The sequence below is a fragment of the Pongo abelii genome, chromosome 11 (assembly GCF_028885655.2).
Source record: "Pongo abelii isolate AG06213 chromosome 11, NHGRI_mPonAbe1-v2.0_pri, whole genome shotgun sequence".
Taxonomy (NCBI): domain Eukaryota; kingdom Metazoa; phylum Chordata; class Mammalia; order Primates; family Hominidae; genus Pongo; species Pongo abelii.
Genome location: NC_071996.2, coordinates 133,020,418 through 133,046,369, shown reverse-complemented (window position 1 = coordinate 133,046,369; position 25,952 = coordinate 133,020,418). Strand labels below are relative to the sequence as shown.

Below are 25,952 nucleotides of genomic sequence, written 5' to 3'. Positions count from 1 at the left end.
TTTACTCAACTTTTCCACCTCTGGAAGGGACATTAGGTTTGACCACTGTGCTGGTCCAGACTGCTGGTAACAATGCTAGTCTAGCAAGGGCCTCTCCTCAGTCTATTCCCATTTGTGTAGGGTGAGGTTACATAGGCTCTGAACTAGTGAGCCATTTTTACCACCCAGGCAACATAGCTGTATTCACTCTTAGCCCCAGTTTTGCCAGTTGGGGTCAAAGCATAACCTACCCCCATTAGGTCCTTAGGAATTCTGACATAAGGTTTAAAAACATAGTTACAGTTTTCGGTTTAGAAATTGTCCCTGATTCCAGTACTTGAAGTTGCAGCCCTAGTACAAGGACCATTGTATCAGGTAGAGGAGGAAAAATAATTATTTGATGGGTAACTTGGGAAAGAAAGAAAAAATTATAGTTGTTATACCAGTGTACTCTCTACCTTGGCAAGAATTGCTTAATCATACCAGCATTCTCCCTATCCCCTCTCCCCAAGATCAGCCAGAGGAAAAAAATATCTAAGGGGGACACCCCTTTAATCCCATTCATATTCAGTGTGAGCACACAGCTGCGAAACCAGGTAAGCCAGCCTTGCCTGCCATCTCCTTGTTTCAGACAACCGTTGTTTCAGTTACCTGTCCTATTTCTCTATCTAACTATCCCTCTGAGGAGGATATCTCTACCCATTGTTGGACATTATGGGCTGTATAGTGTGTTCATTGGTCTGAAGAAATGATAACCATCCAAATCCATGTAATATCTTCTGTTTCTTGTTTTTTGTTTTTGTTATGGCACTCCCAGCATTTTCATCTTCCGCAGGGTAAACAAAACCCAGTCCAGAGTCAGTGTCTATTCCCGTCAAGACCTATTTGTAGCTCCCCGGGCTGCCAGCATCAGTCCCACTCACCAGCTAGGTTCAGGGCCTTTTTTCCCCACAGAGAATCTGCCCCATAGCCATCGGTGGTCTCTATCTCTCTTATTGACAAATAGTACAATTTTGGCATTATGTGCCCGAGGAGGGTGCAAGAGGAAGATGTCTAGGTTCAGCCCATCTCTGCACTGCTGAGGTGCCCCCTTATCCCATATCCACCCATTTGATAGACTCAGGTGGCCACCTCAAGGGAGCACCCGTAGATATCTGCTTGTTTATTCCAGTCACCTTCTGAACCTGGAAGAGAGTTCTTCTGATGGGCACTGACGGGTTCTACTTTAATGCACCCTTCAAATCTTCATAGGGCCATGCTCCATATGGGTTTCCTTTTGATAGGGCAGGTTTCCACTGCCCTCTTGCCTGAGTATGTGGCCAGGCCATTGGTCACTGCCCAGTGAGTCAGTGAAAACCCAAACACAGGGGCTTCCACCACTGTTAGTTCTTCCATTACTCTTAGAAAAAGAGCATGCAATTCAGCCCACTGAGCAGATCAGTTTTTACCTTCCTTGACCAAAGCAGCAGCTTTCCAAACAGGATATTGTCCATTCACTTTGCAACTGCTGTCTGTAAACCAGGCCGCTCCTTGTTGGTCAACTGTGAGCTGCTGGATATCCTTGAACCAATTATTTTTCCATAGGAAAATTGCATTTTCTTTGTGGATTAACTACTTATAATTAATTAATATCAATTAATTAACCTCCAAAACACCAGATAAATACACAAAAACCTTCAAACAGAGGGGAGTGTGTCTTCTTTTTGAAAATGTATCCTACTGTGCTCTGATTATTACAAGTTTGATCATGCAAAATTATTTTGTTTGATGAATGAATTAATTCAAACTGTGTTGTCATCAGAGAACAAAAACTCTCAACAAAGTCTCTTCACAGGAGCATTGTTGTCTTGACACAAGGCTTATTTCTCTTGAGAGGAGAACGTTTCTTGGTAAGGGAAAATATTTTCAGCAAAGAATCTGCAGCTCCGAATTTGTTAATATTTTTGACGTTTTTGCTTTAATTTCTATGTCAAGTGTCAGTACAAAGTTTTTTTTTTAGTTATGGACAATCTAGAAATGCATAAATATGGCAGATTGGGTTTTGAGTTGGTTAAGTAATAAACATTTTTCTTTAGTTTTCTTTCTTTTTTTTTTTAACCTCACATACTTATCATTTCTTTGTGGTGAGAACACTTAAAATCTACTTTCTTAGCAATTTTTAAGGATATAATACATTGTGACTAACTATAGTCACGGTGTTGTACAATAGATCTCTGGAAGCATTCCTCCTGAGATTTTGTATCCTTTGAACAACCTAGGTACTCTTTTAAATCTCTCCAATCTTGTCCTCCCCTCCTCCCACCCTCCTCCTGGTAATCACCATTCTCTCTACTTCTGTGAGTTTGCCTATTTTAGATTCATCATATAGGTGGTATCACAGCATTTATCCTTCTGTGTCTGGCTTATTTCCCTTAGCACGATGTCCTCCAGGTTGATTCATGTTGTTGTAGATGACACAATTTTCTTCTTTTGAAAACCAAACATCATATGTTCTCACTCATAAGTGGGAGCTAAGCTATGAGGATGCAAAGGCATAAGAATGATACAATGGACTTTGGGGACTCGGCGGAAAGGGTGGGAGCGGGGTGAGGGATAAAGGACTGCAAAGTGGGTACAGTGTATACTGCTCGGGTGGTAGGTGCATCAAAATCTTACATATCACCACTAAATAACATACCCACGTAACCATACACAATCTGTTCCCCCAAAACCTATGGAAATTTTGAAAAAAGACCAAATAGTATTCTATTGTGTATATATACACCACATTTTCTTTATTCACTCACCTGTTGATGGACACTTAGACTGAACCCATATCTTGACTATTTGTAAATAATGCTACAATGAACATGATAGTACAAATATCACCTCGAAATACTGATTTCAATCCCTTTGGATATATATCCAGTAGTGAGATTGCTGCATCATACAGTAGTTCTATTTTAGTTTTTTGGGGAACCTAAATACTGTTTTTCATAATAGTTACACTAATTTGCATTCCCAACAGTGTTCAAGAGTCCCTTTTTCTCCATATCCTCACCAACACATATTATCTTTTGTCTTTTTGATAATAGCCATTCTGACAGGTGTGACTTGATATCTCATTGTGGTTTTAATTTGCACTTCCCTGATGATCAGTGATTTTGAGCCTTCTTTCATATACTTGTTGGCCATTTGTATGTCTTTCTTTAGAAAGCCTATTCAGGGCCGGGCATGGTGGCTCATGCCTGTAATCCTAGCACTTTGAGAGGCCGAGGAGGGCAGATCATGAGTTCAAGAGACTGAGACCATCCTGGCTAACACGGTGAAACCTGTTCTCCACTAAAAATACAAAAAATTCGTTGGGCGTGGTGGCACGTGCCTGTAGTCCCAGCTACTCAGGAGGCCAAGGCAGGAGAATCGCTTGAACCTGGGAGGCGGAGGTTGCAGTGATCCGAGATTGTGCCACTGCACTCCAGCCTGGGCAACAGAGTGAGACTCTGTCTTGAAGAGAAAAAAAAAAAAAAAGAAAGAAAGAAAGTCTATTCAGGTTTTTTGCCCATTTTTAAAATTGGCTCATTTGTTTTCTTGCTATTGAGTTGTTTGAATACCTTATATATTTGAAATAGCAATTCTTTATCAGACGTGTGGTTTGCAAGTATTTTCTCTTATTCTGTAGGTTGTATTTTCACTCCATTGATTGCTTCTTTTGCCATGCAGAAGCTTTTTAGTTTGATGTAATCCCATTGGTCTATTTTTGCTTTTGTTTCCTGGGCTTTTGGGGTTATATGCAAAAAAAAATCATTGCACAGACAATTGCCACAGAGCTCTTCTATTTTTTTTTTTCTGTTTAACAGTTTCAGATCTGATATTTAAGTCTTTAAATTGATGTTTTGCATATGACATGAGATCAGAGTCCAATTTCATTCTTCTGCATGTGGATGTCCAGTTTTCCCACCACCATTTATTTTAGAGACTGTCTATTCCCAATTTTTAAATTTCTTTTTTTTTTGAGATGGAGTCTTGCTGTGTTGCCCAGGCTGGAGTGCAGTGGCATCATCTTGGCTCACTGTGACCTCTGCCTCCTGGGTTCAAGCGATTCTTCTGCCTTAGACTCCTGAGTAGCTGAGACTACAGGTACCCACCACCACACCCAGCTAATTTTTGTATTTTTAGTAGAGACGAGGTTTCACCATATTGGCCAGGCTGGTCTCAAACTCCTGACCTCAGGTGATCTACCCGCCTTGGTCTCCCAAAGTGCTGTGATTACAGGTGTGAGCCACTGCACCCGGCCCTGTTCCCCATTGTATGTTCTTGGCATCATTGTTGAAAATCAAATGACTGTAAAAGCATAGATTTATTTTTAAGCTCTCTGTTGTGTTCCATTAGTATGCATCTGTTTTCATGCCAGCACCATGCTGTTTTGATTGCTATACTTTTGTAGTATATTTTGAAATCAGGTAGTGTGATCCCTCCTGCTTTGCTCTTTTTACTCAAGATTGATTTTAGCTATTTGGAGTCTTTTGTGGTTCCATACAAATTTTAGAATTTTTTAAATATTTCTGTGGAAAATGTCATTGGAATTTTTGTAGGAATTTCATTGAATCTGTAGATTGCTTTAGATAAAAGGGACATTTTAACAATATTAACTCTTCCCATCCATGAACACAGGATATCTTTCCATTTATTTTTGTCTTCAATTTTTTTATCAGAATTTTATAGTTGTAAATTTACAGATATTTCCCCTACTTGGTTTAATGTATTTCTAAGTATTTTATTTTGTAGTTACTACAAAGAAAACTGTTTACTTCATTTATTTTTTAGGTAGGTCGTTGTTAGTGTACAGAAATGCTACTGCATTGTGTATGTTGATTTTGTATCCTGCACATTTACTGAATTCATTTATTAATTGTAGCAGTCCTTTTGTGGGGTTTTAAATAATTTCTATATATAAGGTCAGGTCATCAGCAAACAGTCTAACTTCTTCCATTCTGATTTGGATGCGTTTTATTTCTTTTTCTTGCCTAATTGCTCTGGCTAGTATATTAAGTTATATGTTCAATAGAAGTGATGAGAGTGGGCCACTCGTTCCTGATCTTAGAGGAAAATCTTTCAACTGTTTACTACTGAGTATGATGTTAGCTTTGGGCTTGTCATATATGACCTTTATTATGTTGAGATACATTTCTTCTATACCTGGTTTGTTAAGAGTTTTTATCATGAAAGGATGCTAAGTTTGGTCAAATGCTTTTTCTGCATCTATTGAGATGATGATGTGGTTTTTGCCCTTCATTCTTTTAAAGTAATATATCATATTTATTGATTTGCATATGTTGATCCTTCCTTGCTTCCCATGGATAAATCCCACTTGATTGTGGTGAATGATTCTGTTAATATGGTATTAAATTCAGTTTGCTAGTGTTTTTTTGAGAATTTTTTCTTCTGTGTTCATCAGGGATATTGACCTGTAGTTTTCTTTTGTCATAGTGTCCTTGTCTGGCTTTGGTATCAGGGTAGTGCTGGCCTTCTCTTCCATATTTTGGAAGAGTTTGAGCAAAATTGGTATTAGCTCTTTAAATGTTTAATACAGTTCAGCAGTGAAGCCATCAGTTCCTGAATTTTTCTTTGATGGGAGACTTTTTTATTACTGGCTCACTCTTTTACTCATTCTTGGTCTGTTCACATTTTCTATTTCTTCATGATTCAGTCTTGATAGATTGTATGTTTGTAGAAATTTATGCATTTGTTCTTGGTTATCCAATTTGTTGGTGTATTACTGGTTATAGTATTAGAGTAATTATTTGTGTTATAGTATAACAAATCCTTTGTATCTCTGTGGTATCGGTTGTAATATCCCCTCTTTCATTTCTGTTTTTATTCAGTTAAGTCTTCTTTTTCACTTTGTTAGTCTAGCTAAAGTTTTGTTGACTTTATTTATCTTTTAAAAAAACAACTCATTAGTTTTGTTGATTTTTTTCCTATTGTTTTTCTAGTTTCTATTTTATTTATTTTTGATTTGATCTTCATTATTTCCTTCCTTATATTAACTTTGGGCTTAGTTTGTTCTTTGTCTAGCTTCTTTAGATGTAACATTGGATTGTTTATTTGAGATCTTTCTTCTTCTTTGATGTAGTTATTTATTGTTACATCCTTTCCTCTTAGAAGAATTGCTTTAACTGCATCCTATTAGTTTTGGTATGTTGTATTTCCATTTTTGTTTGTTTCAAGATATTTTTACATTTTTCTTTTGATTTATTCTTTGACTTATTAGTTGTTCAAGAGCATGTTGCTTAATTTTCATGTATTTGTAAATTTTCTAAAATTCCTCCTGTTATCAGTTTCTACTTTCATATCATTGGAATATGAAAATATTATTGATGTGATTTCAATCTTCTTAAATTTGGTAGATTTGTCTTGTGGCCTAACATATGATTTGTTCTGGAGAATGCTCCATGTGGCTTGAAAAGAATGTATATGCTGCTGCTGTTGGGTGGAATGCTCTGTATATAACTGTTAGGTCCATTTGGCCTGAAGTACAGTCCAGCTCTGGTGTTTTCTTATTGATTTTCTGTATGGATAGTCTCTCTATTTTTGAAAGTGGGGTATTGAAGTCCCCTGTTATTGTACTGCAGTCTAACTCTTCCTTCAGATATATTAATATTTGCCTTATATATGTAGGGGCTCTGAAGTTGGGCACATATATATTTATAATTGTTATATCCTCTTATTGAATTGACCCCTTTGTCATTATATAATGACCATCTTTGCCTCTTTTTACAGTTTTTGACTCAAATTCTATTTTATTTTATTTAAGTATAGCTATCCCTGCTCTCTTTTGGTTTCCACTTGCATGGAATGTCTTTTTCCATTCCTTTACTTTGAATCTATGTGTGTCCTTAAAAGTGAAGTGAATCTCTTGTAGGCAGCATATAATTAGGACTTAAAAAAATTCATGCCTCCACTCTATGTCTTCTGCCTGGAAAATTAATCCATGTAAATTCAAAATAATTATTGATAGGTAAGGACTTACTACTCTCTTTTTGTTTATAGTTTCTCTTTTAGTTTTCATTTTGACTCTTAATATAATTTCTTGGAAGCAGGAAGTGATCTTTTAACTTATAAATATTAATGAAGTCATATACATGTTTTCACAATATGAAATGGACTATAGATTTTGATCAGTAAAGTGTCTGTTTTGAGCAGAAAATTTTAATGAAGTGTAATTGATATTTTTCTTGAAACTTTCTCACAATACTTTCAAAAAGAAAGGGATTGTCATCAGCATCAATTACTGCAAGAAAATCTAAGAGGAGGTTATTAAACTTAGTAACAAGGTTTTTCAAGCCTGTGGTGGTTTTCCATTACATTGACCTGACATAGGCTATATCAGAAGCTTTGAGGTCTCTTTCAAAGACTGTAAGGACAGGAGCAAGAAGGGTAGTTAGGAGGTGCCAAACACTCTGTAGGGCAATACTGTGTCTAGAGCTGTCATACCCTCGTGGTTTACATGTGGCCAATAAGTTATTAGACTGACCACCCACCTCAACCTCCCACCAGGTGACACTGGTTGGCAGTGATGAGCTGAACAGGAGGTAGACATGATGTGAGAATGAGTGAGCAGCAAATACAGACTGCTGTAGAAATAAGTTTAGTGGAAAAATTAATATGAGGAACAGAATCAAAGAAAGATCTCTGTGATGGTTTATTTTATGTGTCAACTTGACTGGGCCAGGGCGTGCCCAGATATTTGGTCAAACATTATTCTGGGTGTGTCTATGAGGATGTCTCTAGATAAGATTAACATTTGAATTGGTAGACTAAGTAAAGAATATTACCTTTTCTAATGTGGGTGGGCCTAGGTTGAGGACCTGAGTAGAACAAAAAGGCTGAGTAAAAGGGAATTCCTCCTGCCTGACTGCCATGAGCTGGGACATTGGTCTTTTCTTGCCTTCCAACTTCAGTTGAAATATTGGCCCTTTTTGGGTCTCGAGCCTGCTAGCTTTCAGACAGGAACTAACACCATCTCTCCTGGTTCTTAGGTCTTTAGACTCAGACTGGAATTGCATCACTGGCTTTCCTTAGTCCCCAGCTTGCTGACTGTGGATATGGGGACTTCTCAGCCTCCATAATCATATGAACCAATGCCTTATAATAAATCTCTTTATATATATCTCCTATTGGTTCTGTTATACAGTGGCAAAAACCTTGGCTAAGCTACATTCTAGTATTTTGTGAAAGGTAGAATTTGTTAGTGATGAAATTATATATTTAGCTGAATAGATTTCCAAGCAAAGTGTTGAAAGGCTGGATCCTGTTGACTACTCAAGTAAAATGCAAAAGGAGAGATATGCATTGAAAAGGAAATTGTTAAGCTAAAACGGATCAGAACTTGAAGACTTGGAAAATTCTCAGTCTATCTATATTGCAAAAAAAATGAGAAAGTTGTTCTGAAGAGAATACTTAAGGTTGTGGCTGAGGAACCATTTGATAAAGAGATCATGGATATGATTCATGGGTTTAATCAGCAATCTCAGCAGAAGCCAGGAATTGAGATGGGATTTTACAATCAAAGATACTGTCAGTTTGAACTAAAGGGGACAGATAAAGTAAAGGTGGAATGAAGGAAGGCTGTCAGACTTCTTGGAATCTATAGGATTGGAATATAGAGCTATTCAGCTGTGAACATGAGCTGTTCTTCAAGGAAAGGGAAAGATGGCCCCAAAGGAGAGTGAGAGATCAGCAGAGCTGTAACTCCCACTGTAGAGACGGTATAATCCCACCTCTACTCCAGGTGTGGGGACAAGGCTTCCTGCTTGGTTTCTAAGGGTAGAACAGCCTCCCAGATTTCAATGGGGCTGAATGACTCTGCCCATTGTCTCTGGGGCAGGGCTGCCCTGCAAAGCTGTGGGGTGACACTGACACAACAGGGGCCTGGAGGGCACAGCATCAAACCAAAGAGGATTGCTCTTGAGCTGTTACATTCTGATGGATTTTGCCTTGCTAGAGTTTTAGACTTGCTTGGGACTTGTCACCTCTTCTTTCCTTCCTAATTCTTCCTTTTGGAATGGGAATATCTATCCTACACCTGTCCCACCATTGTGTTTGGAAGCATGTAACTTGTCTGATCTCACAGGTCCATGTGTGGAGAGGAATTTTGCCTCAGGATAAATCACACTTTGAGTTTCATTCATATCTGATTTAGATGGTATATGGATGAGACTTAGGACTTTAGATTTTAGGTGTTATGCTAGAATGAGTTAAGACATTTGGGGCTGTTGGGAAGGAATGAATGTATTTTGTGTGTGTGAGAAGAACCTAAATTTTGGAGAATAAGAGGTGGAATGATGTGGACTGAATTGTGCCCTTTAAAATTGGGCTATATTCTTTATTTCCCATCAAGCCCTAATATCATACTCTTCGATTCAGAACAAGGTTCCTGGAGAGGTTCATGTGACTTATTGCCCGAAGTTACATGAACCCTAAGTGCCAGAGTCAGGTACAAACCTGATACTGTCTGCCCTGGAATCTAGACCCTTATCTGTTCCACTTGGCCACAGCTTCTGAGCCAGCAGTTTAAATCCTGCTGCCACTCTTACCCTTTTCTAGCTGGGCTCCTTGGGAAGATTACACAACCTCTCTGGGCCTGCTTCTTCATCTCTGCAAAGAGATTAGAACAACCCTCATCACAGCTGGTTATGAGTATTGAAGGAATGCAAGTACCTGATCAGTTGTCAATCCATACACCCAGCACCTAGCTTGGAGCCTGACACATAGCAGGTGCTCAGTAAGGACACTTGCTGAACAAATGAATGGGTGAATAGAATGAGATACAATTCTATATGAGCCATACAGGTGTATGGTAGGGGCTCAATTCTCTTATTTCTTCTTCCTCTTCTCTCTGTCCCCCAGCTTCTCCCTGTAGCACATGTGTAATTTGTAGCTGGCTTGAGGGCAGCAACAATTCTATTACTCTTGAGTTTTCCATCATGTCAGTGCCAAGCCCTGTGCCTTGTACATAGTAAACACACAATGGCTGATTAAGTTGAAATTTAACTTTTTTAATCAGGATTTATTAACATTTTATAAAAGCCTTCTAATTTCAAGAATATAGTTCTTCCTCAAAGGAGCTATTTCTTTTTCTGAAAGGAATAGCGGTGATACACGTTCAGAACCACCACTGCCAAAATATTATTAGCATTATGCAAAGCATTTTTCAACTTCAAAGCACTACATTGTTCCAACTAACTGATGATTTCAGCCTATTTTTAAAAACTTGTTATTTCTGAGGCAACGGGAATGTTGTTGCGTGTGTTCCCTTTCCACATTTACTCTTTTGCACACTGACTAAGTGTCAGTGCCTTTGCATTGTTGGTTTGAAATGGGTCACCTCCTGCTGGAAACAAATCCCGATTAGAATTTTCTGTGTGTCCCCAAACCCAGCCTTTTTCACCTCAAGAAGTGAGTGAATTAGCAGATAATGAAAGCAGGTTTTAAAAAGTAGGTTAGGCTGGGTGTGGTGGCTCAGGTCTCTAATCCCAGCGCTTTGGGAAGTTGAGGCAGGAGGATAACTTGAGGCCATGAGTTTGAGACCAGTCTGGGCAACATAGCGAAATCCTGTCTCTGTGAAAAATAAAAAAAGCTTAGCTGGGCATGGTGGTATGTGCCTGCAGTCATAGGTATTTCAGAGGCTGCGGCAGGAGGTTAGCTTGAACCCAGGTGTTTGAGGCTGCCGTGAACTATGATTGTGCTACTGCACTCCAACCTGGGTGACAGACTGAGACCCCCATCTCAAAAATAAATAAATAAGTAAAAAATGAGTTGTGAGTTTTAGACTGGCAGAAACCTCAGAACTCGCCTCTGTGTGAAGCATGGAAACAATATTGACTCCATAAGGCTGTGGGACTTGATCAAGGTCACAAAGCTCAGGGGGGAAACCGGAATGCAGGCCTCCTCACTCGAGGCCCATCTTTGAGTCAAAGAGTGTGTTTCACTGCTACATATTAATGGTCTGTGAAATTTCTCTTAGTTATGAATAGAGTGGAAGGTATGGGCATTTCTAATGGTCTATGAATGTATTGCCCCTGTGTCATTCATCCCTTCTCAGGACCAGACATTGCACCCCTTGGGGCTCAGAATAACAAAACAAAACTAGTGACATGGTACGTCAGGGCTTCAAGCTAACCACTTCTACCTACTGGTTGTGTGACCTTGTGCGATCCTCCTAACCTTTCTTAACTCCTTCTGGTTTCCTCATCTTTAACATAAGGAGTTGTAGTAAGGCTTATTCATTCAACAATTATTTACTGAATGTGTACTATGTGCCAGGGATTTTTCTGCGTGCTGAGAATACAATTGAGAACGAAGCAAAGTCCCTGTGCTCATGGAAATCATATTTCAGTGAGGAAGATGACTAGACAATACACATATGCATTTGGTGTGTGTATACAGTGTATGCATGTGTATGTTTGCATATGTGTAGTGTGTGTGTGCTTGTGTGTGTGTGTAATCATGGCAAAAATGGGAAAAATGGGGAAGTTGTTCTGAAGAGAATACTTAAGGTTATGGCTGAGCAACCATTTGATAAGAGATCATGGATGTGATTCATGGATTTAATCAGCCATCTCAGCAGAAGCCAGTAATTGAGATGGGATTTTACCATCAAAGACAGTATCAGTTTGAACTACAGGGAAGGATAAAGTAGAGGTAGAGTGAAGGAAGGCTGTCAGACATCAAGGAGTGATAGGTGCTGTGAAGAAAAAGATAAAACAGGGTAAAGGGGTGAAGAAAAATGGGAATAGAATTGCAGATAGGTTGACCGGGTAAAGCCTCCCAGAAGGGGAAATGTTTGTGAAGAGGCTGAATAAAATGAGCTTGTAAACAGTGTGACTATCAGGGGAATAGTATTGCAGGCAGAGGAAATAGTTATATGCTATGCACAAGTGCTATGATTTGTGTTTGCATTTCCCTAAAATTCTTGTGTTGAAACCTAATCACCAAGGTGATGGTATTAGAAGGTGGAGACTTTGGGAGGTGATTGGGTCATGAGAGCTTCACCTGATGAATGGGATTAGTACCCTCATGAAAGAGGGCCCAGAGAGCTGCCTTCTTTTTCTGCCATGTGAGGGCATCTCGAACGTGCCGTCTATGAGGAATGGGCCCTCACCAAACACTGAATCTGTCTGCACCTCGTAAATTTCCTAGTGTCAGGTATTTTGCTCTAGCAGCCTGAACGGACCAAGATAATGTGCAAAGGTCATGATGCAGGAATATGCCCAGCGTGTTTGAAGAGCCGGAGCACAGTGCCCGAGAGAACCTGCGATGAGACCTGAGCAAGCTGAGAAGGAACCTGGACCTGGCCAGGAAGGAAGGACAAGGAGCTCATTCTGAGAGTGACGGGAAGCCACTGAGGGCATGAACTGGGCTGAGCCATTGGATTTTCCACTTAAAAGGATCACTTTGGAGTCTGGGGAAGAATAAACATAGGGAGGACAAATTGGAAAACCAGTTAGGAGGCTATTTTTAAAATATGTGCATTTATCAGGCTAGAGATAAGGACAGCTTGACCACTGTGGTGCTAGAAGTAGTGAGACGTTTTGGATTTGGGATGTATTTGAAGGTACAGCTGATAACACTTCCTGGTGTGCTGAGGTATGAGTGGAAGTGGAGAGTTGTGGATGACTCCAAAGTTTGTTTGTTTTTTTAAATCACAGCTTTATTGAGATGCAATCCACATACCATTAAGTTTACAATTCAATGCTTCTTAGTATATTCATAGAGTTGTGCAGTCATCACCATAATCAGCTTTAGGGCATTTTATCACCCCTGAAAGAGGCCCTCTACCCTTTAGCTATCACTCTGTGGCCCTACCATCCTCCCCACCCCTCAGCTCTAGGTAACCACTCATCTACATTCTATCTCCATAGATTTATTTATTCTGGACATTTTAGAGATAAGTCCAAGTATATGATGTGTAGTTTTGTGGCTGGTGTCTTTAATTTAGTAGGTTTTCAAGGTTCATTCAGGTTACATCATGTATAACTGCATTCTTTTTTATGCCCGAATAATATTCCATTGTATGGATGTACCATGTTTTGTTTATCCCTTTATGGGCTGACAGACACTTGGAGTATTTCCATCTTTTGGCTATTGTGAATAATGCTGCCAAGACACTAAGACACTTAGCCTGATGTACTCCCTCTTCAATTTTCCTCCAGGATCATGTGCTTCTAACCTTGTCTCCCTCTTTCTGCCATGTTTCCTGTCCCTCCCTGCTTCTTTCCTAGCTTCTTGTTCACAAGGATTCTCCGGCCTTCTCTATCTTAAAACCAGTCCTGCAAACAAGCAGTAATTTGGAAATTCCTTGCTGCTCCTTCCATATGTCCACCTCCTCTGCTTCCTCCTCCTCCTTTGTCTCTTCCTCTTCCTCCTCTCCTCCTCTTTCCTCTTATCCTCCACTTTCATCTCCCCTTCTTTTTCTTCCACTCTCTCTTCCTTGTTACTGCAACATATTGGTCCATCTTCAACTCATAACTTTCTACCCAACTCCCTCACGCTGCTTTCTCTCTGTATCGTAAGAGTGCTTCTCCAAGGTCATCAGTGGTGCCCTTCTCTCTGATTTCTAGGGCTCCTTCCTAATCCTTATCCTGCCAAAGTTGATCATTTTTCAGAAGCCTTCTCACCTGGCTTCCAGAGCACTGCACTGTGCCTGCTCTCCTGAGACCTCTCCCACCCTCTTCTTCCTCCCCTCCCTCTTCAGCTGCTCTCCTCTGCCTTGGGTAGCAATGGCTCCTTCTGAGCCATCACCTCGAGGTGGATGGCTTCCAGACCCCTTCTAGCCCAGCCTTTCACTTCAGTACTTTGCCTGCACCAGGCAGCAATGTGTCTGCCGACTCCTCCTCCTCCTCCTCTTCCTCCTCTTCCCCCTTCTCTTCCTCCCCCTCCTCCTCACCACCTTCCTTCCCTCTGTCCGTGCCCCGCCACACCCGCCCGGTCATGGTGCCAGCCTCTCTCTGCCTCCTTTTGCTCCCACACTTGATTCCAGTCTGGCTTTCTCGTGCATCCCTAGTTTCTATCAGTGGTGCCATCATCTCCCTCCTCACTTGGGCTGGAAGCTCGGCCATTATGCTCGCTGCCCTCATCTCAGTTGTCTTTGGAGTGCCACCAAGTTTCCTTTATTTATGATGACTCTCTGCCCTGGCTCTTCCTTTTCCATCACCAATGCCCTGATTCAAGCTGTTGGCATCTGCCGCCTGGGTGATTGCACCCTCCCCGCAGGCCATGCTGCCTTACTCACAGCTGCCGATGTGATACTTACGAAGCCAGGGCCTGGCTGACCGCAAAGCCCAGCTGGGCCAGGAGGCCAGATTGCCCAAGTGCAATGCCTGCTTCCACTACTCATTTATTATGTGAGCTTGGGGAAGTTACTTAATCTTCCTGGGTCTCAGCTGTCTATCTGTAAATTGGGCATGGGTGACGGTATTCAGTGTGCCACAATCCAATGACTGTGATGAGTAAATAAGATGATACAGGTAGTGTGCTTGGAAAGCGACCTGGTGCATAGTAAGCCCTCAACAAATGTCAGCTGTTGTTATTGTTGTTGTGATTGTCAAGTCCTGCACAGAGTCCAATCATCACTTTCTTGGCCAGAGATTTGGCTTCAGCTCTTTCTGCATCTCCTGCTCTGGGGAGACAGGTTGGAGCAAAGAGCACAGGAAAGCCAGGCCTGAATGGGCCACTTCCTGCCCACTGTGTCTGGCCTCAGGGCTGGCCTTGGTTGGCCCTCACAGTCTTTTCAAATGAACTTCATCAAAAGGAAAGAAGGAACACATATGAGGAAAGAGAGGGACGTAGGGTTAGAGTCTGCAGTCCTGGGTTGAATTCCACTCACCAACTTTACTTAGCTCCTCTGAGCCCAAGTTCTCTTATCTATGAAATGGAATGATGATCTTGACCTTGTAAAAGAAAACACACACACAAGAACACACAAATGCACACACAACACATATGTGCACTCATACACATGCATATGCAACACATGTACACATATGTATACACATATGCACACAACACATACACAAACACAAAACACATGTACACACATATACAAATGTAATATACACAGAGTGCACACATGCACGCAGACATGCATACACAAACATCTATCCCCACATCCACATCCACACACACTGGCACAGAATCGGTGAGCCATCAAGGGCACTTCTTTGTAGCCTCTAAACACTAGTAAGAGGAGGAAAGATGAGAAAGATTGGAGCTTTCATTCTTCTGATTTCTTCTGCAAGGGCATTGCCCACTCCCCATCCCACACCCAGTTTCGACATACCTCTTGGAGTTTCCTCATTTCGTCCAGACCAGAACACCTGCTCCCAGGGAGAAGGGATGAGAGACCTTAAGTGCTGCCCTGAAATGACAGTGAGTGGGTACAGGAAGAGATCAATATACAACACATCGTTACCATGCCTGTACTCTGTGCAGAAACCTTTGAAGATGCCATGTCAGTGACCCCAACTCTTTGGTTTGCGGATTGGGGGCCCTAGCCTAGCCTTGTTTCCCTGGCACATCAGTGAGGCTAGCCTGGGCACTGCCATGCACACGTGCCTGCCTTGGGACCATTCTCCTGCTCATTTACTCAGTATGCTGTTTCATGGGAATGTGTCTTATCTCCTCATCTGGAGCCTAAGCTCCCTGAAGGTAGGAACTGTTCCTGAACTTCTTTTAGATTCCCCAAATGTGAATTTTCACTCACAAAAAATTCTTTCTGAAGAGTGAATGAATACCTTCTTTAGAGTTTGATTTACTACAAAAACTTAAAACTCAACTGATAAATATAGTTGTATATATTTATATGTAGTTTAGGTCAATCCCCTAACTTGTCTGTCTCATGGCATAATATCTTAATTAATCTAATGTTTTCTTTCTTTTGGTTTCAACTTCTCAGGAGTAGTCATCAGGACATACTTAATGAAATATCTTCCCCTTTGAGGTATTGAGTTCAAAGTATTGAATTAGCTTCCTCTTTGGAATCACCAGATTAAAAGATATAGCTGGACTGTATCAATATTGCACTTTATTATTTGAGAGCTAGAGAAATTGAATAAAAGGAATTATATTAGAGAGAGTGATGCATGGTGCTTATGCAGTTATTAGTTTACTATATAATGAGTATTTATAGTGTCCCTGGCTCTGTGCTAGAGGCTGGCATAAAAGTAATCAATACCTGCCGTTAAAGAATAGGGAAGTAGATGTGTGAAGAATGCAACGACAGTTGCAATAATTGAGCCCAAGACCTCCCACTCAGAAAAAGAAGAAAACCATGTCAACAGTGCAATCACTAAATGCTTTTTGATGTCATATAATATTTGACTTTCACCCATTGGCCTCTGATTTTTATCCTCTGTAATTTGCGTTATATGTGTAATTCGCAAATGAATAATATTAATATTTGATATTAAATGATTGCTTGCTTCTAATTTTCCAGATGGTGGTTTTCAAACTCTAGCATGTACCTTGTATTAGTATCACCTGTAGGACTTCTTAAACCTCAGTTGCCAGGCCCCACCCCCAGAGTTTCTGCTTCAGTAAGTCTGGGACAATGATGGTCAATTTGCATTTGTAACGAGTTCCCAGGCAGGGCTGATGCTGCTGATCTGGGAAACACATTTTGAGAACCACTGCTCTAAATAGCCTATATAAAAATGGAGAGATCCAAAAATATTGGCATATTGCTTTGCAGTTTTAAAATCCATAAATTCTTCATTCACTCAAAAAATATTGAGCCACCTAGGACGTGCCAAGCACGGTGCAAGCTCTTGTGGATTAAAGGGTACACTCCATAGAAATGGTACCTGCTGCTTGAAGTCATTATAATCATAATCTTTAATTCCTGCATGAGGGAAATGAAGGTAAAAGTCAACCCCTTAATGAGCTCTCTCAGCTGATTGTTGTATCACCATCCCAGACCTTCCACTCCCCAAGCCACTGTCCTTCCCACTGTGCCTCTTGTCTATTTACTTGTTAGATGCGGTTACTTTTTTCCCCAACGTTGAGATTAATTTTTCTAATTCTGCTGAATGTCAGCTTTCTGTCAAGCTTTTTTTTTTGCATATTCCAATTTAATTATATTTTACTTATTGTCTTTCATAGATGGGCTTCATATATCTTCCTTTCTTTGCCTTTGGTTTTTAAATCCTGTTTGTGTTTGTCCAGATGTGTTTGTCTTTCTCCTGCCAGCGAATCTTACTAGTTTTTTTCTGTGCAATAATTTCTGCCTTCCGACTTTAAAATAGGATGCCTCTGAGACTGAACGCCTTGATGGTGCACTATTTATTCCCCCTGTTTATTTCTTGCCTCAGAGTGCTAATATTAGGCACTGCATCTCAGCAGCCATGGCTGAGGCCCTGATACCAGCTGCTCAGATCCCCCCAGGGTGAGAGCTGAGATTGGTGGGTTCTCTTGGTAGCATCAGCATTCAGCCCAAATTCAGCAGCCTCACCTCACTGCACAGGCCAGACTATTAAAAGACCAGGAGCATTAAAAATAGCTCTCGCCACAATTCCCACCGTGGGAGCCTTCAGAACAACTCTCCAAAGAAACAATTAGACTCTGCCACAGAAAGCCAAAGCAACACAGAAGAATTTTTTTTTTTTAATTTCAGTAGAGAAATCATGAAGTAAACATCATACACAAAAACAACTGTGCAGGGAGGGAGAATGTTTTTTAAAAAATAATCACAACTGATTGATCGCCCTTGTTCTTCATAATCTGACTCATTTAGCTAACTTCGCTTACACTTCATGTAATTTACCATTGATCTCTGGAAGGAAGGTTTTCTTCATTTGAAGGGAAATGGTGGTATAGATAATGATATATGGTTGGTGGGGGGATTTTTTGTTATGTTGGAAATCAAAAGATACCACTCAGATGGTATGCTGCTCTGAGATTCACAGGCAAACTTAGCCATTCTTCTCTCTCTAGATATGAATACATTTTAAATTATATTTTATACTTAAATACAAAATAGTATAAAATCAAACACTCCAAGCCTATATTAGACCAAATGTAATCTGTGAACACCCACTAATGGATGCATTTCCTTCAAGTGTCTGGTCACTTTCTGCCTTTTACCTTTTTAAGAATTTACTCACTGCCAGGCTTTCCTTCCTATATCAGGGACTGTATTTCACCTAACATCATTGCTCACGGTCAGACCCTTTAAAAGCACAAAACCTGAGTTGAGAGCTTTCCCAGCTGTGCCATATGTCCTCAAAGGGCATTCTTACCATATACCCTGAGTCACAACTTTTCTTCTATCTTTGTTATACTGCAGTGTTCTTCAAAGAAACAATAAAATCTCTGCAATTCCCTAAAAGGAGACGTCAGTATTTTCAATAGTCATCCATTTTTGAATGAATTGTTTTACTTATTCATAGAATATCCCAATTATAAATTCCTCAGGTTCTTAGGGTTTTGAGTCAATGTATTTTACAATGGCCTTGAATTTACTAGGGATTATGAATATTCCTAAGAATGCTGATTTTTAAAAAAAGTTCTGAAGGTGCTGTTTCTCTGCTTTGTAACGGAGCAGTTTCTGTTTAAGGGAAGATAAGAGGCTCTGAAACCAAAACAAAGGTTTATAGTCAGAAGGACTAAGGTTCCATTGACCTAAACCAGGGCTTCTCAACCTTGGTGTTCAGGACATTTTGCCCTGGATAATTCTTTGTTGTAGGAGACTGTCTTGTGTATTGGAGAATGTTCAGCAGCATCCTTGGCTCTACCTACTAGATGCCAGTCACACCTTCAGAGTTATAACAATAAATAAAGTCTCCTGACATCACCAATGACACCTGGGGGAAGAATCACCCCAGTCAAGAACCACTGACCTAAGGAATTAAGTCTGGATACGGGCTCCTGAATAACAACAACAAAATGAAGAGTTCTGCTTCAGCCTTCTTGATTTGCCGTATTGCAGAGACCTGTTGGAGGTGCTGAATGCTAGCTGGAGAAGCAAGATTGAAGTTCAGAAGAGGGCAGCATGATGCTCTACTGATCTCAGTCTGCCTAGAAAGGGAGGGGGCCCTTTAGCAGGACAGTTGCTCATTGCAGTGTTTCCCAAGTTAGATGTACAGACCACGATGACACCAAGGTGATTTCTGATGGCAGATATTTGAGATAACAATGTTTTTACTTTAGTAGCTCTGCATTTATTTTAATGTGCATTAGGAAAATGAGCAGCTAGCACGTTTTACCCAGGCCATTCTCGATATTATTGCTTAGGGAGAGGCTAAACCTAAGTTGAAAGATATAGTTGATTTTGGGACAAAAACTTTAAGCAAGTGGATTCACTCCTTCAACAAATAGTTGTTCCAGGAAATGTTTAAGTTTGGAGGGTCCAGAGGTGAACAAGGCAGAGAAAGTCCTGATTCTCAGGGAGTTTATGTTCTCGGAAGGAAACCAATAAAGAAAATCATTGTAGGTAATGATAAGTATACTGTGATGAGCACACAGGAGCCCCGGGGGGTACAACAGGGGCCTCCAGGGATACAGCCCTGCTTCCATGGGTCACCTTCTGGGTGGGGAGGTAACAAGTATGTGTGTGTGTTTCAAGTAGAAATAAGAGCAAAGTTTTAGAATAAACAAGGGCAAAAAGCCTGAGGTCTGAGCAAGTGACTTCTGAGCTTAGAGCTAACTAATGAAAGAGGGTGGGCACAGAAGGCTGCAGAGTCAGAGGAAACAGCCCTGCAGTGTGACCACAGGGTCCGGGGGTGAGTCCCTGGACACACACCGGGGGTGTGTCCTTTGGGCACAGAGAAGACTATTTGAAATTGTCTTTTGTATGTGTTCCCTTGTGAGAAGTAAACTTAAACACTATAATGATTCTCAAGCTCTGTTCAACATCCCAATGGATTCTGACTTAATCTTATCTTGCAACTTAAATTCATCAATCAAAAGCCAATTACTCAGCTAAACATTTTAATTGGAATCATAAGTGTGATAGATTCTCTCACACACCACATTTTTTCTCAATCATCACACGTTCTTTGCATACCAATAGACATGGATTAGCTTAAACCAGACACGAAGTGGCAGAACCATGGGCTTGATCTACGTCCTCATATCATCATCTCCATACTTGGCTCTATCTCTTCTTGCAGTTGGAAGACTCATACTGCTAATGGAAGAGCTTCATTATCCTAAGCTAACTGTGGTTCTTGACCCAAATGAATTGCAGTTGGTGCTCAGACGACTGAGGTTGTTTCTGGGAGGGAGGTTTTTGGCTGTCTCAAGAGTCCTGGACATCCAGGGTGATGCTTCTCATGTCAGTGAGATGAGCACACATAAGCCACCTCTCCCTATCATTGCCATCCGACAGGAAACTCCAAGCTCATACTCATCAATGGGCCTGATTTCAAAACCCACAGCCCCTAGACATTATTGTTTAATTGTTCTGATTTTATTGGTAACTCCCACTAAGGTAGTAGCTATTTTCCTTCCCTCCTTAGTTGGATTTTGCACTTTTCTTTGTAGCTCTTTTAAGACATTTTCACATCTCCCTACCTAGTTCTAGAGATGACTTTAAAGCTTTGATGCCCTTCTCTTAGGTCTTCCACTGTGTTGTGTAATTTATTTCTAAACCCTCCTATCTTTATTTGCTGATTTTACAGATGAAATTCCACTACACCTCCACTAGTCCTCTTCTTTCCACTCCCAAAAGTTTATTGCTAACTTTCTTCGGTAATTTCTCCATCTCAGGACAATTTTAAATCTGTGCCCTACTTCTCTTTGTAGGGCAGGACTATAACTGCTTCTGTTGAATCCTGCATCCCTTTCATGATTCTTTCTGGTCCTGAGGCCACAACATGAAAACAATACTAATGCCTGTGAGGAGGAGCTTGGCGAGATTCGGAATAGAGTGAGACCTGGGTGGCTGCAGCACGGTGGTCAGTGGCAGGAGTGGGCCAAGATGAGGGCGCAGGGGCCACACCATGCGGTATCTTTTAGCCCCTGGGTAAAGTGTTCGGGTTTTATTCCAAACCTTTTGGGAAGCCATTGGAGGGTTTTAAGTAAGGAGTAGTAGGATATGAATTATATCTTAAAAATATCTCTCTGGCTATTCCTACGTGGAAAATGGATTAAAAGAAAGCAAGTGTGGCAGTGAAGACAGGGGCTGGGCGACCATTGCTGGAGTCCTGGTGAGAGGCAGTGAGGTTTGGGACTAGACAATGTGAAAGGTATTATGTGGTTGTGACAATAACTTGGCAGGTGGTTCATGAATGCTTGTGGTCTGGCCACGCCACGGGGGCTCAGAGGGAGTACCACTAGCTAGAGGAAAGAAAGACAATTGCTAATACTTCCCTCCATGATTAGGTATAGACTTTTGTCATTCGGAAATCAAAATGAGGGAGTTTATCATTGTCATGCATTTTTAGTCAAGTGTCAATGACATTCACACCTTTTCTGCACTCTTTTGTGCCTTTACATGGGTTTTTATCTATGTTGCCCACCTTCCACTTGGGAGCTATGGCATAGGTTTCCAGGGCTGAAATGCCCGTTGTGTGTGCATGCTAGAGCAAATTCTTCCATAACACACACAGAATGGCCACCGTGTATTACCTTTCGTGTCTGTGGCATCGATACCATCGGTCTTGCTGGTATATCTTCTACAAGGTCCTCTGGGTGTCTGTCATTGCTGTAGTGGCAAAAGGAAATATTAGTCACAGTTGGTATGGTTACTTTAGTCTCCAGAGAAGAATTTGACTTTTAGCAGGATGGAAGAAAGAAAACCCAGGCCAAAACTTTAATGGTACTTTTCATTTAAATTTCTACCAGTCACTCATTTAGTTTTGACTCCTTGATTATAAGATCAAATAAAAAACCAAAAGACACAGGAAGGGTGATTTGTGTATATCTTAGGTATCCAGTTCACAGTATTACATGTATATCAATACCAGTGGTTTGTCCAACACCTTCAGTGAAGCCTCTGCTCTCTGAGGATCTAAGGAGTGACTTGCTGGTATTCGAGAGTTTCTGAATCCAGCCACAGGATGGTCCTGGCTCCTTGTCCTCTGCTTCTCCTCTCCCAGAACTGTCTTCACTTGGCCAGTAGTGCAACTGTAATGGGAGTAATACAGTTGATGATGGTACTCTTGGGACTGCCAACTAGTAACTCCCTGGAGGCCAAGAATAATACTTGGTCCTCTTGGTGAGTCTGGTGTGAATGATTGTCAGGTCTTGAGCTCCTGCCATCATGGTCCGTACATCTAATTTGGGAAACACTGCACTGAGCAACTGTCCTGCCAAAGGGCCCCTCCCTTTCCAGGCAGACTGGGGTGGGTAGAGCATCAGGCTACCCTCATCGGCTTTGCAGATCCATAGCTGGTTATTGCCAGTGGGCACTGGCCACCTGCAGCTGAGGATGCTCAGTGGTCCTGTAATCTCCTGATCTCAGCCCTGCCTCCCTGCTTCCTCCTACCCCCTAGTCCATGCTCCTCCATTAGTGTTCGTCATCTCCAGTAATACTAAACCCACAGACATGTCAATATGCTCCTCCATTAGTGTTCTTCATCTCCAGTAATACTGAACCCACAGACATGTCAATATGCTCATACTTTACGGGTCTAGAGCATTACACATAATCTTTTTCTCCATAGTTCCATGTTTCCCATGTTTTCATAATCTTTACTATAAAGACTTTAAAGCTCAGGGAAATAAAGCAATGACAAAGTGTTGAATATGGACCACTGTTTCTCATTGGAGGGAACTATTGGCATTTTCAGTGTGACAACTCTGTTATTAATATATTACACCATCTCAAGTCCTGCAAGACCTCAGTATCTTTACCCACAAAATGCCAGTGAGGTCCTGAAGCTGTTATGACAATTAAAAATGTAAATTAGCCTCTTTGATTGAAGTCTTACCAAACTTCCATACAGTATTGGGGCACTTAACAGCATTTAAGATTCACCCTCACTTATAATTTATTAGATCTATAAGAATTAAGTGCATGGGAATATTTGTGCATTATCAGACAGTTGTGGTTCTTAAGAAAATTGTTGATATTATTAAATATAAATAAATATGTTTTAAAGTGTTTAATTAAATTTGTAAATGGAATGAAATATTAATTAAAGAGGCCATTAAAAGTGATCTTTAAAAAACTCTTCTTTTGCTAGAAATGCATACTGAAATATTTACAGGTGAAATGAAATATGATTTAAAATACCCTCATGGGGAACCTAGGAAAATACGAGGAGACTAGATGAAATTAAACAGACAAAATGCTAATAATGCTTAGAGCTGGGTGATGGATACGTGAGGTTTATAATCTCATCTTTCTATGTTTAAGTATGTTTTAAATCCTTAGATAAAAAGTAAAAAGGAAGTGATTGTTAAAATTTTATTGAAAGAACTTTGAAGTTCACAGAGTCCTGCATTCTTCTATTTTTTCTGTCTGGTGGGGATGTACATCTCTCACATCTAAGACCGAATTGGCTGCTGGCTGTGGGTCATGGTTTTGTGTGATTCTGTGGTCGCAATTCTGACATCTTTCCAGGGACAGAATTCATGATGCCATCCACATCCTTTAGGCCACACTGCCTCTAAGAAGCTACCACTTGTAATTGGTTATCTTTTTCATAAATGTACTATACTTTTCTAGCCATATTGTAGAATCTTTGAAATCAGGGATTTGAAAAAATAATTCTGGGCACCTCCAGCCTAAGCATAACCAACCACACATAGGCTGTAAGTTATGGATGAATATTTATATTTATTTATTTATTTACTTATTTTTTGAGACAAAGTCTCACTCTGTTGCCCAGGCTGGAGTGCAGTGGCGCAATCTCGGCTTGCTATAACCTCTGCCTCCTGGGTTCAAATGACTCTTGTGCCTCAGCCTCCCCTGTAGCTGGGATTTCAGGCATATGCCACCATACTTGGCTAATTTTTGTATTTCTAGTAGAGACGGGGTTTTGCCATGCTGGCCAGGCTGGTCTTGAACTCCTGGCCTCAAGTAATCTGCCTGCTTCAACCTCCCAAAGTGCTGGGATTACAGGCATGAGTTACCGCACCTAGCTGAATATTGATGGTTTTTATATCAAGCTCTGTGTCTCTTTCTATGTGTTTTCTTACCCATTATTTTCTGTTATTTTCCCTTCATACTAAATACCTGTTTGTTGATGATGGTGATGCATAGTGCCTTAAGCGTAACCTTAGGCATACTGTGTGAAAGGGTTTGGACACAGGGCTCTGACTCCCTGTATGACTGTGTGCAAATTACTTAACCTTCATAATCCTTGGTTTCCTCGTTTGTTAAATGGGGTGATTCTCCACGGAATACTACGCAGCCATAAAAAGGAATGCGATCATGTCCTTTGTAGGGACATGGATGGAGCTGGAAGCCATTATCCTCAGCAAACTAACACAGGAACAGAAAACCAAAAACCACATATTCTCACTTTTAAGTGGGAGCTGAATGATGAGAATACGTGGGCACATGGAGGAGAACAACACACACTGGGGCCTGTTCGGAGTGGGGGCTTAGGGAAAGAGAGCATCAGGAAGAACAGCTAAAGAATGCTGGGCTTAATACCTAGGTGATGGGTTGATCTGTGCAGCAAACCACCATGGCACACGTTTACCTATGTAACAAACCTGCGCGTCCTGCACAGGTACCCTGGAACTTAAAATAAAAGTTGAAGTAAAAAAAAAAATAGGGTGATTCTAATAACACTAACCTCATAAGGTTACATGAATATGGATGAATTGGGTATTAATGTGTGGATAAATTATTAATATTAATTAATGTATGAATAAAAATAAGTGATCTTTTGTAAGTTTTGGCTATTATTTTTAGCCAAAAAGTTATTTGCAGCATTCCTCTTAAAAACAATTCACTCTCCCTTATTTAGAATTTACAGCTTTTATTTAATCTGTTCTGGAATTTTGAAATAGCCTTTTTTCCTGGTGTTTGGATTTTTAGTTCATGCGCTTATCTTACTCCTCTTCTCATACCATGAATTAGCTAGAATCTCCTACACTGCTTGAATGCCTCTGAGTAGGATTGCAAATGAATGCCTCCACATTCCCAATCTGTAATTTACAATCTATTTGGCAGGTAATTGAAGCTTAGGTGAATCATCTCTTTTCTAATATGACTGGATCTTTTTTTTTGTAAATCTCAGATTCAAATGCTAATGGCAGTCTTTCAAAACTAATACTTCAGAAAGACAAGATTTTATGAAGTTAAAACTACCCTAGAAATAAATAAAGTGTTACAGTTGATCATAATTGTGTGGAAAATATCTGTGACTCACAATTTTTGATAGGAATTATCTCGACAGTATTGATGGTCCTGTCACTCAAATAACATAACCAAGGGCACATTTCTTTTCTTTTTCTGTGTAATGTCTTAAATTTTCCAAACTTTCTTTACCGCTTTCCACTTTATAGTGAGAAATTTATTAGCATTTTATTTTTTAAACTTTTATCTCCAGGGGCTTTGTTTTCAAAATTAATACACAAAATTCTGGAATGTATTGAAAGCTTTTTAACTGCACAGGTGTTCCAATAGATTTACATCCTTATTTCCTCACCACATGTGTGTAGCTATGTTACAATCCAACAAAATTACCATGAGAGCCTTGCTTCACAGAGAATTTAGTTGGGTTTGTGAATTAAATAAGTATTAATAAAAATATGTCGATGTGCTTGGCATTCTGTGTGCCTCAATCTCTTTATCTTTAAACTGGGGAAGAAGTCACAGAATTACCGCAGGTGGGTTATTCTAGCTCTAAAATATTGTAAATTAAAACTGCTCACACCTAGACATTTTCCTAATGCTTTTTATGTAGGTGTTGTGATGGCCTAGGGAATGTGGCCATTATCTCAGTTAGATCAAGCTGCACACTGTAAATTCCTGTGTCAGAAGGAAGCTCTCAACGTGATATTCAGTCTCAGCTTCTGAAGGCTCTGACTGATAT

The 25,952-nt window shown here is 40.4% G+C and overlaps 1 protein-coding gene across 2 annotated transcripts in view; it reads left to right on the top strand.

The window, feature by feature from the left end:
• Positions 1–25,952, top strand: part of DNER (delta/notch like EGF repeat containing) — a 365,099-nt gene that overhangs the window by 216,936 nt on the left and 122,211 nt on the right. The window lies entirely within an intron of this gene.